Source organism: Leptonychotes weddellii, chromosome 11 (genome assembly GCF_054177405.1).
Source record: "Leptonychotes weddellii isolate Sample4059 chromosome 11, ASM5417740v2, whole genome shotgun sequence".
Lineage (NCBI taxonomy): Eukaryota > Metazoa > Chordata > Mammalia > Carnivora > Phocidae > Leptonychotes > Leptonychotes weddellii.
The window spans coordinates 49,578,946-49,599,275 of NC_138379.1; the positions used below are offsets into that span (position 1 = coordinate 49,578,946).

The following is a 20,330-nucleotide window of genomic DNA, read 5'->3' on the forward strand; positions in this document are numbered from 1 at the left end:
GTTTACGTTTTTACCTGTGGAAATAACTACTATGGAGGTGACAACCCTCCCTGAATCATACACTTCTTTGCATGCTGGTGCCCAGGGTGTACCCTTTCACATGTGTTTACTTGTTCTTCCCCTCAAGAGAGCCGTATCGTGTCACCTTCAGTTAAACTGATTTTCTGAAATTGAAATAGAATCTCAGGATTGGACAGATGTTTACGAGGGTATTTCTAATCCAGCCAGTCAAGTTTCCCTTGAATCCAGAAGTGACTAACTCCTACAGCTGCTGAAAAAAAAAATGCATCTGAAAGACAAGTCTGTGTTAATTGAATACATTTCTTTCGAGCGACTGTATGTTCTAGGCACTGTCCTGTGTGCTGGGGTGCAGCAGTGGACGAAACCGACACAGGCCTTCCATCTGACAGTCTGAAATCTAATTATATTACTCTTCACTTTGGTAGAACTCCTCTTCCATGTGCTCACACTAACTCATTGTTATTTGCATACCCGGCAATAGGTATGACCTCTGCCATTGGCCTCTGTGCTGTGGTCATAAAGCCTCTCCAACTGCATGAATAACTTGAGGACCGTGTGTTCCACTTAAATTTCACTATCCTTTAGACAGATCTGTATTGGTAGAAAAACACTCTGGCAATGTTGAAAGTGTAAACTGGCAACTGCTTTCCGAAAAGCAATTTGGCAGTATCTATCAGGAGCTTTAAAAATGTTTATATCTTCTGATCCTCTAATTCCGCTTCTGGGACTCTGTCCTAAAGAAATAGTCTAAAATGTGGGCAGAATTTATACTTAACAATCCAGAAGTCCAACAGTAGAAAGTTGGTTAAATAAATTACCGTGTGACCGTACAATAGACTTATTATACAGTCATTATAATTAATGTTTATGAACTGTTAAAACAGCATGGCAAAATGCTTATAATGTTAAGTGAAAAGACTGGTACACAAAATAATATATATAAATCCAAAAATGTTTTTTTAAATGACTGGAACGGGTGTGCTAAGTCTGGGTGGTTCGGTTATAAGTGTTTTCTTAATTTCTCTGTTTCTTCTCTTTTAAAAATTTCTCCAAAATGTTACTACTTTTATCATCGGAATAAAACAGTAGCACCAAAAGGTGGCAATGGAGACAGGCCAAACCGCTCATTTGGTCCGTGAACAATTAACTGGCTGGTGGACATGGAGGCTGTGTGATACTGGGTTGGTAGCAAGAGTGTGGGACAGAAGGGAAAAGGGCCTGCCACAGAGGAGAAGGCAAGGGACCAGAATCCCTACAAAGAAAGCCAAAGTGATATGAGAAGTTGCAGTGAGCAGCATGCTCCTGTTATGTAATCCTAGGTAAATAAAAGAGCACGTATGGATCAAGTATATTCTGACAATGGGAAAGAATATGGAAATACTCTCCCAAGCAAAATTAATCTCATTCTTGCATTCTTTCATACCAAGTGAGTATTCTCAAGATGGATTTTATTACAGCTGATTCTCTGAAGAATCCTTGAGCCTTCCATGTAATTTTGTTAGGATCGGAGGGGCTTGTGATGTGCCAAGCCTACCTCCTCCCATACTGGAACACTCAAGCAACATGGATGTACATGGGAATATTTGGTATCCCACACTGAGAATTCTGCAACATATCATTAGTCATCTTAATATTGTAACTTACAAAACTAAAGTTTGCAAATGTTATTTTGATGGAATCCGGAATTGCTGTGCTTTTTGTTTATGTCTGAAGAGTAATCATGTTACGGGATTTTAAAGTGAGAAATGGTGTAGATAATGCCTATCCATAGATGAAATGGTTGTTATCTTGGGAAAATATGTCATTTGTTGTTGCTTTAGCAAAATGTTTATCATTAAAATGCCAAATATACCTCTTTGGTAAAATTTCAAACTTCCAAATGAATATGTACATCTTTTATAGGCGTACATAGATTTGTCAAGCTGATTGGTCTGTAGGAAGAACAGGTGTTAGTACTGGCTCCTTAACAAATCATGTGCCTTGGGGCAGTCCACTTTGCACCCTTGGGGCACTCCAGTTTACTCATCTGTAAAAGGAGAATAGTAACACTTACCTCGTTTTGCTGGTTCAGCAAATATTTATTGACTGCTTCTGTGTATCTGACACTGTTCTAAACACTGAAGATAGAGCAATAAATGAGACAAGAGAGTGTTCCTCCTCCTGAGCATACATTTAAGTGGAGGAGACAGGCAAGAGCAAGAATATAGCATGTTAGATAGTGATTATTAGATATGAGGCTTACTTTAAATAACGTCAGTGGCACCCAGCACAAGACCTGGCATGCAGTAAAGGACTCAATAGATAGCTATTTCCTTTGCTTCTTTAGTCTTCCCAACAGCTGTTGAATTACTCTACAAAATGGCAATAATCGGCAAAAAGCCTGACCCATTGCCTTCTGGCTCTTGCCAGTTAATAAAGCCTAAACCTGTTTTTGCTTAAGAAGACAAATTACAGTTGTGTTTTGTCCTTCCTGTATGGCAGATTTATCAAGGTGGCGCCTAAACACTGTTGATAGATGGCCTTTTCTGAAGCCAGTTGGCAGGGGTCTCAGCCTGGGGCTAGATGGCAGGTGTTAGGTCCACAAAGACAAACGCATGGTGTCATTGCTGTTTAAGCAGAACAGATGCAGAGACTGTAATGGCTCTTTCTGTTCAAGATGTGTGCCCATGTCCTATTCCCAATGCTGGTGAACTGGGCAAAGCTTGCATTATTTGTGGGAGGCCAGGGCATTGACAGCCAGGAAAAGGAGGGTTTAATGCTTGTGGTATGTTTATCTTACTGCCCCGTATGGAAATTTTGGAAGGTTTAGGAATGCTAGAAAACAGCAGCCAAAAGTTCACCCCTAGGGTTCAGGTATTTCACCAGACCCATTTCTCTGTCTCATCTTCCTCCGGGAACATCCAGTGAGCATTCATTTAGTGAATTCCTTCAGGTCTGGGCCTGCGTGAGGCACAGGGGGTTGGGCCCTTTCCCTCAGGCTGCCCAGCCTCGTGGCATGGGGAAGGGGCCAGAGGTGGAGAGACCACTGAGAATGAGCTCCCACCTTAGACTGTCCATCTTTCCTGGAGGACAGCTGTAAGGAACAAGCTTTTATAAAGAATTTGGGACAGAAAGTTAGAATGATCACACATAGGGTGATGGTGGGAATGAGAAAACACACAGAACAATGGTTAACTGGCCTGCTGGCTATACCATCCCCAGGATTCGGTGTGAAGTTGTACCTCTCAGAGGAAACTGGATGTCGGGCTGTGGGCCAGTCCCCCTGTACCTTGCCTTAAGAACCAAATAAGTAAAAATTCAGAATTACAACTCAGCTTAGATGAGGAAATTGGCCCAGGGAGGTTGAGTCACTTTTCTTGAATCACACATCTAGCTGGTGGCTGAGCCAGGATAATAATGAAGGACCTTGAATTTCACTCAGCCAAGTGAGTTTTCTTCCATTACTCCACTGGTAATAATTGCCTTTACTAATGTGTACATTGTTAAGATGTCTTTAAAATAGCAGTCAACCTCACATTTGATATGATTTACCAACAGTTGATTTACATACAATTTTTAGGGAACATATTTATAGCATCAAAGTAGGACAGAGGTTTTTCCAAGTTTCCTTGGGGTGTCCAGGCCCTCTGGTCCTTCCAGAGGTGTGTATTCATAAGTAAATGCTGGTATTCTGTCATTCATTTTTTCCAGATGTCCTTCCCAAGTAGTGTGTTAGGCTTTATGTTTTTAATATTTCTCATATATATTTTTAAAATCTGGGCACATAAATCCTAATAAAGTTCTTAACTATCTCCTCCATGCTATCTCAAATTTCAGGGTGTGTTTATATTTATGACACAGGGTCTAAAGGCGTAAATGCTATCACATCATTAGGGTTTATATTCCTAAACCATAGACTTGTGTTTCTAGATGTTCTGAAAATTCTTTACACTTCACTTGTAAATGCCACTATATACTGTGCCATGACATTTCCATAGTAACACATATTTCAAACAGGAAAACAGGAAGCCCAAGGAAAAGGGAAGTAGGCTTCAAATGAAAAAAAAAAATCATTAAAAATAGAATACATACGATGGGGAAGAAGGGTGTAAATTCTGGTTTGATGTGCCCTGAGAACAGAGTGTTCTGCAGACCCACCTTAGGGACATGCAATGTCCACCACCCACCAAGTGGCCTAATTGTGGCATCACACTTTTAGACCCTCACATTCAGTGAGGTCCATGTCATTACCCTAACATTTCTTAGTATCACCTACTGTGACCAGATTGAGGTGGTTACACACCTGTCACCTCACTGTCCTGAAGCCCATTGTCCACACTGCTGCACATGTGCTGTATGGTTTAGAGTTTATTGAAAACCGGTGGCTTTTGGACCCCAGTTTTTTGAGCTTCCGCAAGTCACGCCCTCTGCCTGGACTCCCTTGCTGCTGCCATCCACCCAGCAAACTCCTACTTAGCACTCGAGCCTTAACCTTACCATTGCTGTTCTCTGCAGTGGTAAAGCAGCCACCCCCAGCGTACATACACACTCTTATGTCAAAGAAACATTAACACTTAATTGAACTTAATTGTTTGCAGAATGTTTTTCCTCCCTTACCAGCCCATGACCTCCTCAAAAGCCAAGACCACATCTGAATGTTCTCTGTATTCCCTGCATCCAGAATAAAGCTTGTCTGGAATTGTTCAATAAATGTTTGATAGATGAATAAAAGAATAGACTTTTATGGGAATTGCTTTTTTTTATTGTGGCAAAGTTCATACAACAAAATTCACCATTTTAACCGTTTTAAAATGCACATTTCAGTGACATTTAGTATATTCACAGTGTTGTACAATCACTACCACTATCTAGTTCCAGAACATTTTCACCACTCCAAAAGGAAATCTTGTATCCATTAAGCAGACACTCCCCATTCACCCACTACCCCAAGCCCCTGGCAACCAACCACTAATCAACTTCCTGTCTCTGTGGATTTGCTTAGTCTGAAATTTTCATATAAATGTAATCATGCAATATGTGGCCTTTCGTGTCTGGCTTCTTTCATTTAGCATAATGTTTTCAAGACTCATCCATGCTGTAGCATGTATCAGTATTTCATACATTTTTATGGCTGAAGAATATTCTATTGCATTGATATACCACATTTTCTTTATCCATTCATCCACTGATACACATTTGTGTTTCTCCCTTTTGACTGTTATGAATAGTGGTGCTATGAATGTGTGTATGTACAGATTTTTGTTTGAACACCTATTTTTAATTCTGGGTACATATGTAGAATGGAAATGTTTGGTTATGTGGTAAGTCTATGTTTAACTTATTGAGGAACCGCCAGACTGTTGTCCATAGCAGTCACCCATTTTACATTCTCAGCAGCAGTGTAAGAACTGAGGGTTCCAATTTCCCCATGTTTTCGTCAACAATTATTATTTTCCCTATATATGTAGAGAGATATATGTCTATATATCTCCATCCTAGTAAATATGAAGTGGAATCTCATTGTGGTTTTGATTTGCATTTCCCTAATAACTAATGATGTCAAGCATTTTGGTGAGCTTTCTGGCCATGTGTGTATCTCTGGAGAAATGTCTATTAGATAAGCTTTTTATTTGAGTTGTCTTTTTGTTGTTGAGTTGAAAGAGTTCTTTATATATTCTGGTTACTAGACCGTTATCTGATATATGATTTATAAATATCTTCTGCCATTCTATGGATTGTCTTTTCACTTTCTTGATAGTGTCCTTTGGTAGAGAAGAGTTTTAATTTTGAGGAAGTCCAGTTTATTTATTTATATGTTTTTTTGGTTGCTTTGTGCTAAGAAACCATTGCCAAATCCAGAATCATGAAGATTTATCCCTATGTTTTCTCCCAAGAATTTTATAGTTTTAGCTATTATATTTAGGTCTTTGATCCATTTTGAGTTTGTTTTTGTATATGGCGTGAAATAAGTGTCCAACTTCATTCTTTTACATGTTAATCTCCAGTTAGTTATTCCTGCACCATTTATTGAAAAGACTCTTCTGTTCCCATTGTCACATCTGTTATTGAAAGATACTTTCAAATTATAAGTTGACAGTTTTTTTCTGTACCTTGAAGGTTTTGCTCCAGTGTCTTCTGGCTTACATTATTTCTGTTGTAATTCTTATCTTTGTTCCTCTATATGTACTGTTTCCTCTTGCTGCTCTTTTTTTTTTTTTTTAAAGATTTTATTTACTTATTTGGGAGAGAGAATGAGAGACAGAGAGCACGAGAGGGAAGAGGGTCAAAGGGAGAAGCAGACCCCCCCGCTGAGCAGGGAGCCTGATGTGGGACTCGATCCCGGGACTCCAGGATCATGACCTGAGCCGAAGGCAGTCGCTTAACCAACTGAGCCACCCAGGCGCCCTCCTCTTGCTGCTCTTAAGACCTCTTCTGTATTACTGACTTCAGCAATTTGATTTTATATGCACTGGTATAGTATTTTTCGTGTTTCTTATGCTTGGGGTTCATTGAGCTTCTTAGATTTCTTCTCACCAAATTTGGAAAATTATGGACATTATTTCTTCAAACATTTTCTCTGCCCCTCCCTCCTTTAGGGGTTCTGATTACATATATAGTAGGCCACTTGAAGTTGTCCCACAGCTCACTGATACTCTGTTCAATTTTTTCCTCTTTTAGTTTCTATTGCCGTGTCCCCAAATTTATTAATGCTTTCTTCTGAAATGTCTACTCTATTTTAATCTTATTTTGTGGATTCTTCATCTCAAATACAGTGGTTTCCATCTCAAGAAATTTGACTTGGGTATTTTGAATATATTTTTTATTTTGGAATAATTTTAGATTTACAGAAAATTTGCAAAGATGGTACGGGGTGTTCCAAATGCCCCTCATCCAGTTTTAGTTTCTCCCAATGTTATTATCTTACTGTGGTGCACTTATCCCAAAACTAAGATACCAACGTTTGTGCATGACTATTAACGAAACCCCACACTTTATACAGGTTTCAACAGCTTTTCCAATAATGTCTTTTTTTCTGTCCCAGGAATCAGTAAGATATCAGATCTCATTTACTTGTTATGTCTTGTTAGTCTCTTCTGACCCATGACAGTTTCTCAGTCTTATCTTGTTTTTCATGACCTGGAATGTTTTAAAGAACACCTGGTCATGTATGTTATAGAATATCCCTTAATTTGGGTTTGTCTGATGTTTTTCTCATGATTAGCTGGGTTTTGGGTTTTGAGAAAGAATAGCAGATAAAGTGTTCTTGTTATTACATCAAATTAGAGGGCACATGATAGCCACATGACATCACTGGTGACCTTCACTTTAATCACTTGATTAAGGTAGTTTTGATAGATTTTCCTACTGTGAAGACACTGTTTTTTCCTTTCCATACTCTGTTCTTTGGAAGCAGGTCACCCAGTTCAGCCCACACTCAAGGGAAGGGGAATGATTAAGTTCCACCTCCTGCAAAGAGGGAGTATCTGCATCTGTTATTTGGAATTCTGTATAGAATAATTATCTTTCTGGGGCGCCTGGGTGGCTCAGTCGTTAAGCGTCCGCCTTCGGCTAAGGTCATGATCCCAGGGTCCTGGGATCGAGCCCCACATCGGGCTCCCTGCTCAGTGGGAAGCCTGCTTCTCCCTCTCCCTCACTTATGTTCCCTCTCTCTCTGTGTCTCTCTCTGTCAAATAAATTAAAAAAAAAAAAAGAATAATTATCTTTCTTCCCAGTTTATTCAGTCACTTATTTATATCATTTTGGACTCATGTATATTTATTTGATATTTTGCATTATAATCCAGTGCTATGTTATTTATTTTATTGCTCAGATTGTTCCAGTTTGGGCCATTGGATGCTCTTTCAGGTTCGCTTCTGTGTCTCTTCAACATCTTCTCATTCTTTTGTTTTTGAACACTTCCTTACTTTCTAGTACTACAGCATGCTCCAGAATCATCTTGTATTTTCCCTGTTCTAGATCTGCAATCAAACATTTCTCTAAAGAACTCTGGTTCCTTTTATTGGACAATGGTATTTAGAAACCAAGAGATGGGCACTGAGTGTGTTTGTTGCTACTGTGACTTGGACCTTTTTGGCATCTTCTATGTCTCTAACAAGCTTAGTGTTTTTTCTAGTTTCTTGATCACATGAAATACAGTTGTAACTGTTTTTTAATCCATTTTATCCATGTTTTTATCCATTCTACCTATCTTGGTCAGTTTCAATTGAGGGATTTTGAATTATCAGAAATAGCTTTTGGCTATTACCTTTAAACATTGTTAGATGGGACCAGAGCAGAATTAGTCTAGCGCTAATTTTACCCCACTATTGTGGCGAAGCCCACCTGATGCCTTGTGAAATATGCCTGCCACTCTGAATGTTGGGAATAGGAACTGAACCTGTATGTTCTTTGGGAATTGTTCCTTCTAGTTCCTTTGGATGGTTCTCTTGGGTCTCAAGTATTTTCCTCACGTGTATGCTGAAGACTCAAGGGGGAACCTTACCAGATAGCCAGAACTTTCCTTTGGTGCAGATTTCTTCTCTTTGGCACTCTTCCCTGTGAACTCTTGCTACCTTGACCTCCCCAGACTTGTAGCTCCATCTCTTCAACTCAGAAAAACCACTGAGTTCCACCTGGGTTTATTCTGTCAGCACTATGGCCTAGAAACCCTTTCTGGGAGGTAAGCAGGGACAATCATAGGGTTCACCTCACTTGTTTTCTGTTTCCCAGGGATTACTGGTTTTAGTTGCTTGATATCCAATGTCTTAAAAATCACTGTTTCATATGTTTTGTCCAGATTTGTAGCTGCTTCGAGTAGGGAGGTAAGTATAGTCCCTATTACTGTACCTTGGCCAGAAGCCACAGTATATGCATAGGAAATTAATAGAGCCAGGGGCTATGATTGGCACACAGGCATGCATATCATAAGACTTAAAAAGATAATGTCATGGGGCAACCTGGGTGGCTCAGTCATTAAGCGTCTGCCTTCGGCTCAGGTCATGATCCCAGGGTCCTGGGATCGAGCCCCGCATTGGGCTCTCTGCTCAGCGGGAAGCCTGCTTCTCCCTCTCCCACTCCCCCTGCTTGTGTTCCCTCTCTCGCTGTCTCTCTCTCTGTCAAATAAATAAATTTTTAAAAAAATCTTAAAAAAAAAAATGTTATATTGTGGTTAATAGACTCTGGAACCAGACTGCCTGGGTACAAATTCTGGCTCAGCATCTTACTACCTGTATATCCTGGGCCAATTATATAACCTTTCTGGGCCTCAATCTTCTCATCTTAAAATGGGGCCCATAATGGTCATATTTCATTGGCCTGAGATGGGGGTTAAATAGATTAAAACATATGAAGCGTTTGGAGCAGTGCTTGGTTCAAAACAAGTATTCAATAAATATTAGTTATTTATATACCTGTTAAAAGTGGCCAGCAAATTTGACTGTGAGTTTCCTAGTGACCCTAGCAAAGTGGAAATATCAGATACATGATTCAGTGCCCATAAAATATATGCAAATTGGTTGGACAGGAGAAGTACATATTTCTGAATATTACCCCCCAAGATTCCTCGGAAAGAGAATACTGTATGTACCTGGAATAATATACCAGCCAGAGAGAATTTCCTAGGATTTTGTCTTTACCGTCCCTCCAAATAGCCAATAACTTCACACTAGAGCTCAGTATAGTAAAAGTACTTCCACTGTGACTGAAATATCGCAATACCTTTAGTCTGGCTTAATCCAAAAATAAAATTTATAGCATCAAAATGAAACTACTGAACCACATGTCATTTGGGCGATTCTCCATAAGTATGGGGGGGTCAATTAGGAGACAGTTACAGTGGTTAAGGGAAGAGGCAAGTAAAGCCTGAGCCAAGAACTAGCTAAAGATGAAAGGGGGTTGGCAAAGAACCAACCCACTGTACTGTGAGAATCCACAAATTTTGGCAATTGACTCAGTGTGTAGCAATAGAGAGGAAGAACTTTTGAGGCCAAGAGTGTATGTATGGAAAGATGGAAAGAAAAAGCTTGACTGTTGTGTTCTTCAAATCTTCTATAACCTTACAAATATTTCATCAGCTTACTCAAATCAGCTACTGAGGGAGATGTGTTAAAAATTCTCACTATGTGGATTTGTCCATTTCTCGTCATATCTTATATATTTGGAGGCAGTATTTCCAGTTGGTACAGAGAGGTTCTGGGTCATATCTTCCTGATGAACTGTCCCTTTTGTCACTAAAGTATATGACTGTGGGGCGCCTGGGTGGCTCAGTCAGTTAGGCATCTGCCTTCGGCTCAGGTCATGATCTCAGGGTCCTGGGATCAAGCCCCGCATCAGGCTCCCTGCTCCACGGGAAGCCTGCTTCTTCCTCTCCCACTCCCCCTGCTTGTGTTCCCTCTCTTGCTGTGTCTCTCTCTGTCAAATAAATAAAATCTTAAAAAAAAAAAAGTATATGACTATATCTCTAATAATGCTTTTTATCTTAAAATTTATTATTATTGCATTACTTCACTTAGTGTTTACCCAGTGTATTTTCCCCTAGCCTTTTAACATTTCTGGGTCATTACCTCGTGAATGTATTCTTGTAATCAACATACAGCTAGGTTTTAAATAAAAAAATATGAGAATCTTTTCTTAGTCATGTTTCTATTTCTTATTATGATGATATATTGGGAATTTTTCCATTGTTTTGTTTTGTCTGTTTACCATGTGTTTGCTTTATTCTTTTGTCCTGTCTTTGGTTTAGTTGTTTTCTTTACTCCCTTTTTATTCTTAGGAGTGGTTTGGAAGTTATACATTCTAATTCTGTTCCTTCGGTGGATATTCTTACATTATTAATGTGCATACTTGACTTAACATTGTTAAGTTAATAACTATCTCTAGCTCATTGTGAAGATTTCAGGATCCTCAGAATTCTTCAGTTCTGATCTCCATCCCCTTCTATCTTCCAAGTAATTTGGGTTTTAGTTTTTTGGTTCCAACTTTTAACCCCCCCATTAGATAATTTAACAGCCAGTATTTATTTAGATTTACAAGCCTGCATATTAATTTATTTGCCTACCTTTCTTCAGTCCCTTTTCTTTATTGAAATATAATTCGTGGGGCGCCTGAGTGGTGCAGTCAGTTAAGCATCTGAGATCGAGCTCCACGTCAGCTCCATGCTCAGCACAGTCTGCTTGAGTTTCTCTCTTCTCCCTCTGTCCCTACCCTGCCCCCCCATCTCTCTAAAATAAATAAATAAATCTTAGGGGTGCCTAGGTGGCTCGGTTGATTAAGCATCTACCTTTGGTTCAGGTCGTGATCCCAGGGTCCTAGGATGTCTCTCTCTCAAATAAATAAAATCTTAAAAAAAATAAATCTTAAAATATATATATATAATTCACATACAATGAAATTCCCCCTCTTTAAGTGTACAATTCTATAGTTTTTAGTATATTCACAAAACTGTGCAACCATCACCATTATCTGATTTTAGAACATTTTTTCTTAAAGGTTTTATTTATTTATTTGTCAGAGAGAGAGAGAGAGCACAAGCAAGGGGAGCGGCAGGCAGAGGGAGAAGCAGATTCCCCATTGAGCCAGGCACCCGATGCAGGACTCAGTCCCAGGACCCTGAGATCATGACCCGAGCCAAAGGCAGACACTTAACCTACTGAGCCGCCCAGGCATCCCTGATTTTAGAACATTTTCATCATTCCCAAAAACAATCCCATATCCATTACCAGTCACTTCCCATTCCCTCCTATCCCTAGCCCCTAGCAACCATTAAACTACTTTCTGTCTCTATGGATTTGCCTATTCTAGAGAAATTTCTTATAAATTGAATCATGTAATATATGGCTTTTCATGTCTGGTATCTTTCAAGTAGCATGATGTTTTCAAAGTTCATCCATATTGGGGCATGTATCAGTACTTCATTTTCTTTTATGCCTGAATACTATTCCATTGTATGGATAAACCACATTTTATTTACTAGTCATTAGTTGATGGACATTTAAATTGTTTCTACCCTTAAGCTATTATGTATAATGCCACCGCGAACTTTGGTGTAAAGTATTTTTGTGGATATATGTTTTCAGTTCCCTTGGATATATAGGTAGGAGTGGAAACTGTTATTTCTTGTATTCAGTGGTGTGCTGATATTTAACAGCCAGCTCTTATTTGGTAGGGGGTAAGGGGAGCCCTGATCTGTAGCATTTGTTGATCTCTGGGGTGTAAATGCTCAAATTGCCGACGTGACATCACTGAAGATGGGAAGAAATGCACAGTGGCACACCATTCTGTATTACTTCTACCATATAGATATAGGAGATATGAATTACCTCAAGAGCATAGATAATAGCAACACTGTAGTAAAATAATTAAGAAGTGATGGATTGTGAGGATTTTTTTTTACCTTTTTTTAAAAAAAATAATTCATTTAATTGTAAGTTTATATAATTTAATGCTGAATAATGACCCTGTTTAACAACCAGTTTTCGGAATTGCTGCAATTCTAGCAGTCAGCTCTTTGGGCTGATGGGAGCTGGCAGTGGCCCTGACCTCACTTGTATCACGCTCCTTGTAACTTCTTTCTGGACTGAATTTTCTTACTGAAGTATATCCACTAGCGCTCTTTTCAGCAAGAGTTTGTGTGAGGTAAACTCATTGGCTTTGCTTGTCTGAAAATGTCTGAAAATCTGGCTCTCATTTATGGATTTCACTGTGCATAGAATTCTGTGTTGAGATTTATTCTCTTTCTACACTTTGAAAATATTATGCTCCTGTCTTTTGGTTTCCATTGTTGCTGATGAGAAGGCTGCCGTCATTGCAGTTAACACCCCTTTTGGTAATCGGTCCCTTTTCACTGAGAGCTTTCATTATTTTTTTTCTTGTGGTTTTGCAATTTCACTGAGGTATGAATGGGCTAGGGGGCACCCAGATATTTGGTCAGATCTTTTCCTGGGTGTGTCTCTGAGGGTGTTTGGGGATGACACATAGCAGAATGCCTCCTCCTAGGTGGGTGGCCCTCATCCAATCAAGCCTGACTAGAACAAAAAGGCTGACATCCCCACCCCTGCCCCCAAAAGGTAGGAAAGAACTCTTCCTGCCTAGCTGTTTGTGTTGAGACATTGACCCTTTCTGGCCTCCAGATTCAAACTGAAACATCAGCTTCTCTTGGGTCTTAAGCCTGCTGGCTTCCAGACTGGCACTTAGATCACTGGCTCTCCTGGTTCTGGGCCTTCAAACTCCTAGACTGGAACTATACCATTGGGTCTCATGGGTCTCCAGCTTGCCGACTGCAAGTCTTGGGACTTGTCAGCTGCCATAGTTGTGTAAGCCAATTCCTTAGAATGAATTTCTTTCTGTGCGTTGCGCATATACACATATCCGTATATGTATCCATACACAGACATATGTTCCGTTTCTCTGGAGAACCCTTAACTAATATAGCTATAATATTTTTTTCTTTTTTTTTTTTTTTTTAAAGATTTTATTCATTTATTTGAGAGAGAGAGACTGAGAGAGAGAGCACATGAGAGGGGGGAGGGTCAGAGGGAGAAGCAGACTCCCCGCTGAGCAGGGAGCCCGATGCGGGACTCGATCCAGGGACTCCAGGATCATGACCTGAGCCGAAGGCAGTCGCTTAACCAACTGAGCCACCCAGGCGCCCCAATATTTTTTTCTTTTAAAATTTTATTATTTATTTGACAGAGAGAGAGCGAGCACAAGCAGAGGGAGTCTCAGGCAGAGGGAGAAGCAGGCCTCCCGCTGAGCAGGGAGCCCGATGTGGGGCTCGATCCCAGGACCCTGGGATCGTGACCTGAGCCGAAAACAGACGCTTAACAACTGAGCTACCCAGGCGCCCCACAGCTGTAATATTTTTAATAATGATTTTCTACCCATTCCCTCTATTAAATCTTTCTGGAACTCCTGTGAGGCATATGCTTGACTTTCTCTTTTTATCCTTCATATCTCTTAAACTCTTATTCAGGTCTTCTATCCCTTTCTGTCTTTACTCCATTTTGGGTGATGTCCTCAAATCTCTCTTCTAATTCCCTCTTCAGCTAGATCTAATATGTAGTTTAACTCATCCTTTGAGTTTTTAATTTCAGGGCTGCTTTTCATTTCTGGAAGTTCTGTATGCATCTTTTTCATATCTCCCAACTCTTTCTCTCACACTATCCTGGTTTTTTATTATGCCTCTATTCCTTCTCTTATCTCTATTTTAATCATCCAAATTCATAGTCTCTTTCAGATGGTTCTGTTTTTACCCTTTTTCCACCTAGTTAGTTGTGTGTGTTGACGCCCCATTTGGTAATTTCTTTCCACATGTGGTTTGTTACATTTTGTGAGCATCTTCAACAGGAGTTGTTTTTCCTAGTGGATTCCTCAAGGCCTGGATTGTTAAGCATCCCTACAGGGCTCTTTTGAATACACCGTCAGCTGTGACCTAAGACTTTTAATAGGTCTTACTTCAGCCCTAACCTAAGAATTTTAATGGTCTGGACCAATTTTTATGTTAATTTATCTCAGTAGGTGCCTGTGCATATAGGCAAAGTAAATTTAGACCCCCATATGCTTTTGGCAGAAGTTAGGGTTTTTATTTCTCATGAGTGTCATTTTTCCTAACCTAAGGCCTCTTCAAATATCAAGCTTCCTTGCAACTTCACTAATGCTGGGGTAGTTTTCCCAGTCTCCTTTTCGTGGACAGGGGCGGAGCTTCCCATGTCAGGGCTCTATGCAGGGGGCTCCGTTCCAGCTTTCTCACCTGGCTGGGACTGAAGCCCCATCTCCTACTCCTTGGTGTGCAATGGAACCCTAGCCTGCAGCTCTCAGAATCTATAGCTAAGTGTTAAATCCCTGTGTGCTGCTAAGGCACGTCACCTGTACCCTGTTCTGGCTTTGCATTTTCATTTCTTTTTCATTTCTGACATCTGAGGATTTCTCTCAACGTTTTTCAAATTTGGTGGTAAAAATAAAACATTTTTTTAAAGATTTTATTCATTTATTTGACAGAGAGAGACAGAGCAAGAGAAGGAATACAAGCAAGGGGAGTGGAAGAGGGAGAAGCAGGCTCCTCGCTGAGCAGGGAGCCCGATGCAGGGCTCGATCCCAGGACCCTGGGCTCATGACCTGAGCCGAAGGCAGATGCTTAACGACTGAGCCACTCAGGTGCCCCAAAATAAAACATTTCTGTTATAGTTCACCCAGAATTTCTCTGTGTCTGTAGCAGGGGGTGGGATGTTTCTGGAAGTTGCCAGATCAGAAACAATAATTCTGTGAGGAAGACATTGTTTCCATTGTATAGATAAGAAAAGTGAAGTTCAGAATGATTGTCTAAATTGCCAAAGCCATAAAATTTTAAGTGGGGAAATAGGTTTTGTGTCCAGTCTGCCCACAAATCCCGTGCAAGACATCCAGGCATCTCAAAGGTCGCTTGGTACCTCTGCCATCTCTCCGCTGTTAGCCTTTCTGGGCAATTCTGCCATGGCATTTTGCTGAAGCAAACACTCTGGATAAAATTCCTCCTGCTTCCTAGGTAAGACTGTTTGGGAGAGAAGAGGAGGAAGTAGAAAGCAAACCGTGGAAGCTAGACTGTCTTAAACCTGAGAGCCACTGGTAGGAGCATTTGGCTGGGAGGATGTGAAAGCCAAGAGGCATCTCCCCTACCATCCAGAAGCATCCTCAAGCATACTTGTGCAGTAGACAGTGAAGGGGACATACAAGGATCCTGCACACTGTTTTTGGCTTGCCACTGGAAGCAGGAGGAAGCCCAGGTCATGGCAGGACTTCCCTGTAAGTTCTGCTGGGTTTGGGGATGTCCCAGCAGAGGCCGGCATACTGTGAGGCTTTTCATTTAGCCCCCTAACCTGGGAGCAGCTCCTTCCCTGTGAATCTTGCACGGAGGCCTTGGAGTGGGTGCCCTGCAAAGGTGTGGTAGATTGATGGAGATCAGTTCAGGTCTGAGGACAAAGAAGATACTTTGAGTTTGTAGAGTAGAGGGGCCTTAAAGAGATTGACTGGTTACACAGGTGATGGGATAGGAGACAGAGAGGCATCCTGGAACTTAGCAAGAGCAGGAAACCACTGCCATCCATAAGGCAAAGGGGCAGAGTGGGGGGCCAGTGTCACCAGGGCCCAGGAGCCAGGTGATAAGAAACTTTAACGCTAGCAGGCCTGTTTGTGAGAGCAGGAGCCATGGATGATGAGTAGCCAGAGATGCTACCTAGGGCAGATGGCGAGGAGAAGAAACACTCCCATACACCTACTCCCAGTCTCTGGCTAGTACCTCCCTTTGGCCAAACAGCCAGATGTCTTGGAGCCTGGATTCACAGGCTAAATGGATCTACCTCCCTGTGTTACAGAACAGAACAGAACAGAACAGAACAGAGTGGAGAGGGCTAGGAAGTAGGTCTGAGAAAAACAGACCCGGGACTGGCATGAAGGAGGGAGGGAGGGAAAGAAGGAAGGAAGGAAGAAGAAAAGAAGAGGAGAGAAAACAAGTCGATATGTAACATATAAGCATACTAGAATACTTTTATATATCCTCTTGTAATTGAAAAGAATCTTTAGGATAAAAAGTTGCCTTCCTTGCAGAGTTGTGAGGATCAAATAAAAAAATGGATGTGAAAATCTTACGAACATTGCCAAGTACTGCATAAATATGAGATAACCATCATTAATATCATTAGTTCTTTAGAGGGAGGAATTGTATGTAAATAAGAGTGTAAATAGGAATCCTTTATTGAGCATCTATTATGTATGGACACTTTTTGTGGATGTGCATTGGAATATTTCCAGTTGCAAGTCATGATGATGCGCAATGATTTCAACAAATAGGTAGTTATTTTCTGACATACCAAGAATTCCAGAGAGGTGCTCCTTTGTCCTTTCCATCTTGAATACAAGATCACTGCAGTGCTCAGCCTTCACCTCCAAGTTCAAGGCAGGAAGCGGTGGGGGTGAGAGGACAGTTCAGACTCAGCAGTCCTGTTTCATCAGGAAAACAAAAGCTCCCCCAGTAATTCCCAGCGGAGTGCTACCTAAATCTCATTGGCCAGAAATGGGCCACACAACCACCCCTAACAAGGGAGAGGTGGTAGGAGGTAGTATAGGAGAAATGGTTTCTGGATGGTCAACGACAGGGTGTGCTGCATGCGTATAAAACACAGTACTTGGGTGCCTGGGTGGCTTAGTCAAACTTCTTTCTTCCACTCTGGTCATGATCCTGGAGTCCTGGGATCTAACTCCGCCATCAGGCTTCTTGCTCAGTGGGGAGTCCGTTTCACCCTCTTTCTGCCCCTCCCCCTGCTCCTTCTCTCTCTCTCTCAAATAAATAAAATAAAATCTTCAAAAAATAAAATAAAACACGGTACTTGGCAGGACTTGGCAGAGGAGACGTGCTCAATACATGTTTTACACGCCTCTATGGGTGTGTGTATGTCTGTCTATCTGTCTGTCTGCCTGTCTGTGTCTGTGTCTGTGTGTGGTTGTATGTGTTCTCCATTTCTCCTAACAATCCTGTGAAGTAAGCTCTTTTACAAATGAGACCTAACACGGCCGGTAATAGGCAGAGCCAGGCCTCAGACCCAGTTCTTTCTGACCGCATTCTGAGGGCTCAGACCATTGCCACGCCCTGCGCTCCCTCTCCACTAACCTGGCCCTGAAGCTCTTGGTCTTGGAGACATATCAGGCCCAAGTGGGCCTGACGAAGAGAGAAGGTGGAAAGGGATCAGCTCTAAAATGAGTTGGCGCCTAACTCTCAGGCTGCACACGGAGTAACCATGAAGTCACAAGAAGAGGTTCCCTAAGTCTACGTGCTAGCCCCAAGCCTCCACCCAAGTGCAGCCACTTTGGAACAGTCACCCTGGGAGGCTCAGCACTGTGCCGATGATGCCCAGTGCTCCAGTGGGACGCCCCTTTGCAAGTCATGACAAGCCCTCAATCTTTACTGGCCAATTATACCTCATTTCCGACCCTGACTCCAGCTGCAGCTCCTCGTCTCATTTACCAGGAGTTCCAAATGACTTATGACCATTGCCAAAAAGGAAATCATTCTCCAAAGACAGCATTGTACAATTTAGATACAAAAGCCCAGGTTGTCTGCTTCCCAGGCAATTTTCAAATCGAATTACAGAAATGTTTAAAGTAGCTGAAGCACTGTTGCAATAAATATACCCTCCCAGGTTGATATCTTGGAAGAAGACAACTCTGAGTTTCGCTGTATAATTTCTGCTGTGTTTAAGAAAAAGTACTCACTTTGAAAGGCATTGTGAGAAGACCACTGGACTTTGTAAAGATACCAGTGGGATAATACTTAATGCAGGTCGGGGCACTGGGACGTGGGCCCACTCATGTATTGGTGAGACTGTAAATGGCATCACTTTCTCAGAGCAATTTGGCATGAAGCATCGAGAACCTTTAAAGAGTTGAAACCAGCTGACCTAGAAATTCCCTTTCTAGGAATCTTTCTTAGGGAAATAAGTCAAAGATGCAGACAAAGGTTTATGTATATAGCTATTCATTTTATTTGCAAAATAGTAAAAAGAAACAACTAACCCAAATGTCCCACAACAGGGAAATTGTCAGGTAAATTGTGGTATATTCATTAAATGAAATAATGCAGTCATTTATTTATTTATTTTATTTATTTAAGATTTTATTTGTTTGACACGGAGAGAGCATGCACAAGCAGGCAGAGCAGCAGGCAGAAGGAGAAGCAGGCTCCTGGCCGAGCAGGGACCCCAATGCGGGGCTCGATCCCAGGACTCTGGGATCATGACCTGAGCCGAAGGCAGACGCCCAACGACTGAGCCACTCAGGCGCCCCTAATGCAGTCATTTAAAATGATGATTTTGAAGAATCATCAATGATGTTTAAAGATGTTCACAATAGAATAGATGATAAGACTAAAACTACATGCATTATATAGACCCATTTTTACTTTCTATATGCTAAAAAAGGGCTCAAGATAGACTCAAGTTATACTCAAAATGTTATCAGGGCTGGAGCACCTGTGTGGCTCAGTCTGTTGGGTGTCCGACTCTTAATCTCGGCTCAGGTCTTGATCTCAGGATTGTGAGCTCAAGCCCCACATTGGGGTCCACTCTGGGTGTGGAGCCTCCTTTAAAAAAAAAAAGAGGGGTGCCTGGGTGGCTCAGTTGTTAAGCATCTGCCTTCAGCTCAGGTCATGAGCCCAGGACCCTGGGATCAAGCCCCGCATCGGGCTCCCTGCTCAGCGGGAAGCCTGCTTCTCCCTCTCCCACACCCCCTTCTTGTGTTCCCTTTCTCACTGTGTCTCTCTCTGTCAAATAAATAAATAAAAATCTTAAAAAAAAAAAATTTAAAGTCACCTATAATTTCATCACCCAGCTAAAAGCACTGATAACATTTTTTTTTAAAGACTATTTATTTATTTATTTATTTGCGAGAAAGAGAATGAGAGAGAGAGCATGAGAGGGAGAAGCAGACTCCCCGCCGAGCAGGGAGCTCTGATGCAGGGCTCGATCCCAAGACTCCAGGATCATGACCTGAGCCAAAGGCAGACGCCCAATGGGCTGAACCACCCAGGTGCCCCGATAACATTTTTTTTAAAGTAGGTTCCACACCCAGTGTGGAGCCCAGCATGGGGCTTGAACTCATGACCCAAGATCAGGTTCGGACACCCAACCAACTGGGCCACCCAGGTGCCCTTAAATTTTCTTCATTATACTTTTATATATACTATTTTTGATCATTGTAACTCTAAGTATTAATTTTATAATCAGAAAAATATGTATAATGAAAATTCCTTTTTAGGAAAGAAAGAAATGGGTTTTACTAGGAGAGAAGAGATCTGCCCCTGAGGAGCTGATGGTTTAATGGAGGAAATGAGACATGTACACAAATAAACTTATTACAAGGTAGTTAGGGATGTAATGGAGGTTTTACAAAGTGTGGAGGGAAGGATTAGCTCTGCCTGGGAAAGTTGAAGGTTGGTGAAAAGAGGTAACATTTGTACAGGGTCTTGAAGGATGAATAGGAGTTCTCTAGGGCTTTGTAAATTGTTAAGCACTGTGTAAGTTAGTTTTTGGCTGTTATTAGTACTGTCAAAGCTTACCTCATATAAAGCTCTCTTTCTTGTCTCTTTCCCATGCTCCCTGAAGCCCAGGATCCCTGGGACAGGAAGCAGCAGCAGTTAAACAGTCACACATCCGTGCTCCAGCAAGTGAACTGAGGTGCATCCAACTAAGGAGCAGATCCAGGACCAGAGGACATAAAATTATCCGGGAGCAGGGCCAGGAAGGTGCTGGTGGGTAAACAGTTCCCCCTTATTTGCCACCCTGTGGAAAGGCTGGCTTTGCTTGGGGCCT

At 41.5% G+C, this 20,330-nt stretch overlaps 1 protein-coding gene across 2 annotated transcripts in view; it reads left to right on the top strand.

Moving 5' to 3' along the window:
• The window catches only part of GVQW3 (GVQW motif containing 3), a 29,022-nt gene that overhangs the window by 6,123 nt on the left and 2,569 nt on the right, over window positions 1–20,330 (top strand). The window contains exon 2 of one of the 2 annotated variants that reach the window (XM_031017501.2): window positions 1,108–1,893. The exons of the other annotated variant lie outside the window; for it this stretch is intronic. The gene's annotated coding sequence lies outside the window, so the exon portion shown is untranslated. Of the gene's footprint in view, window positions 1–1,107; window positions 1,894–20,330 lie in introns of those variants that run through there. 2 annotated transcript variants of the gene reach the window in all.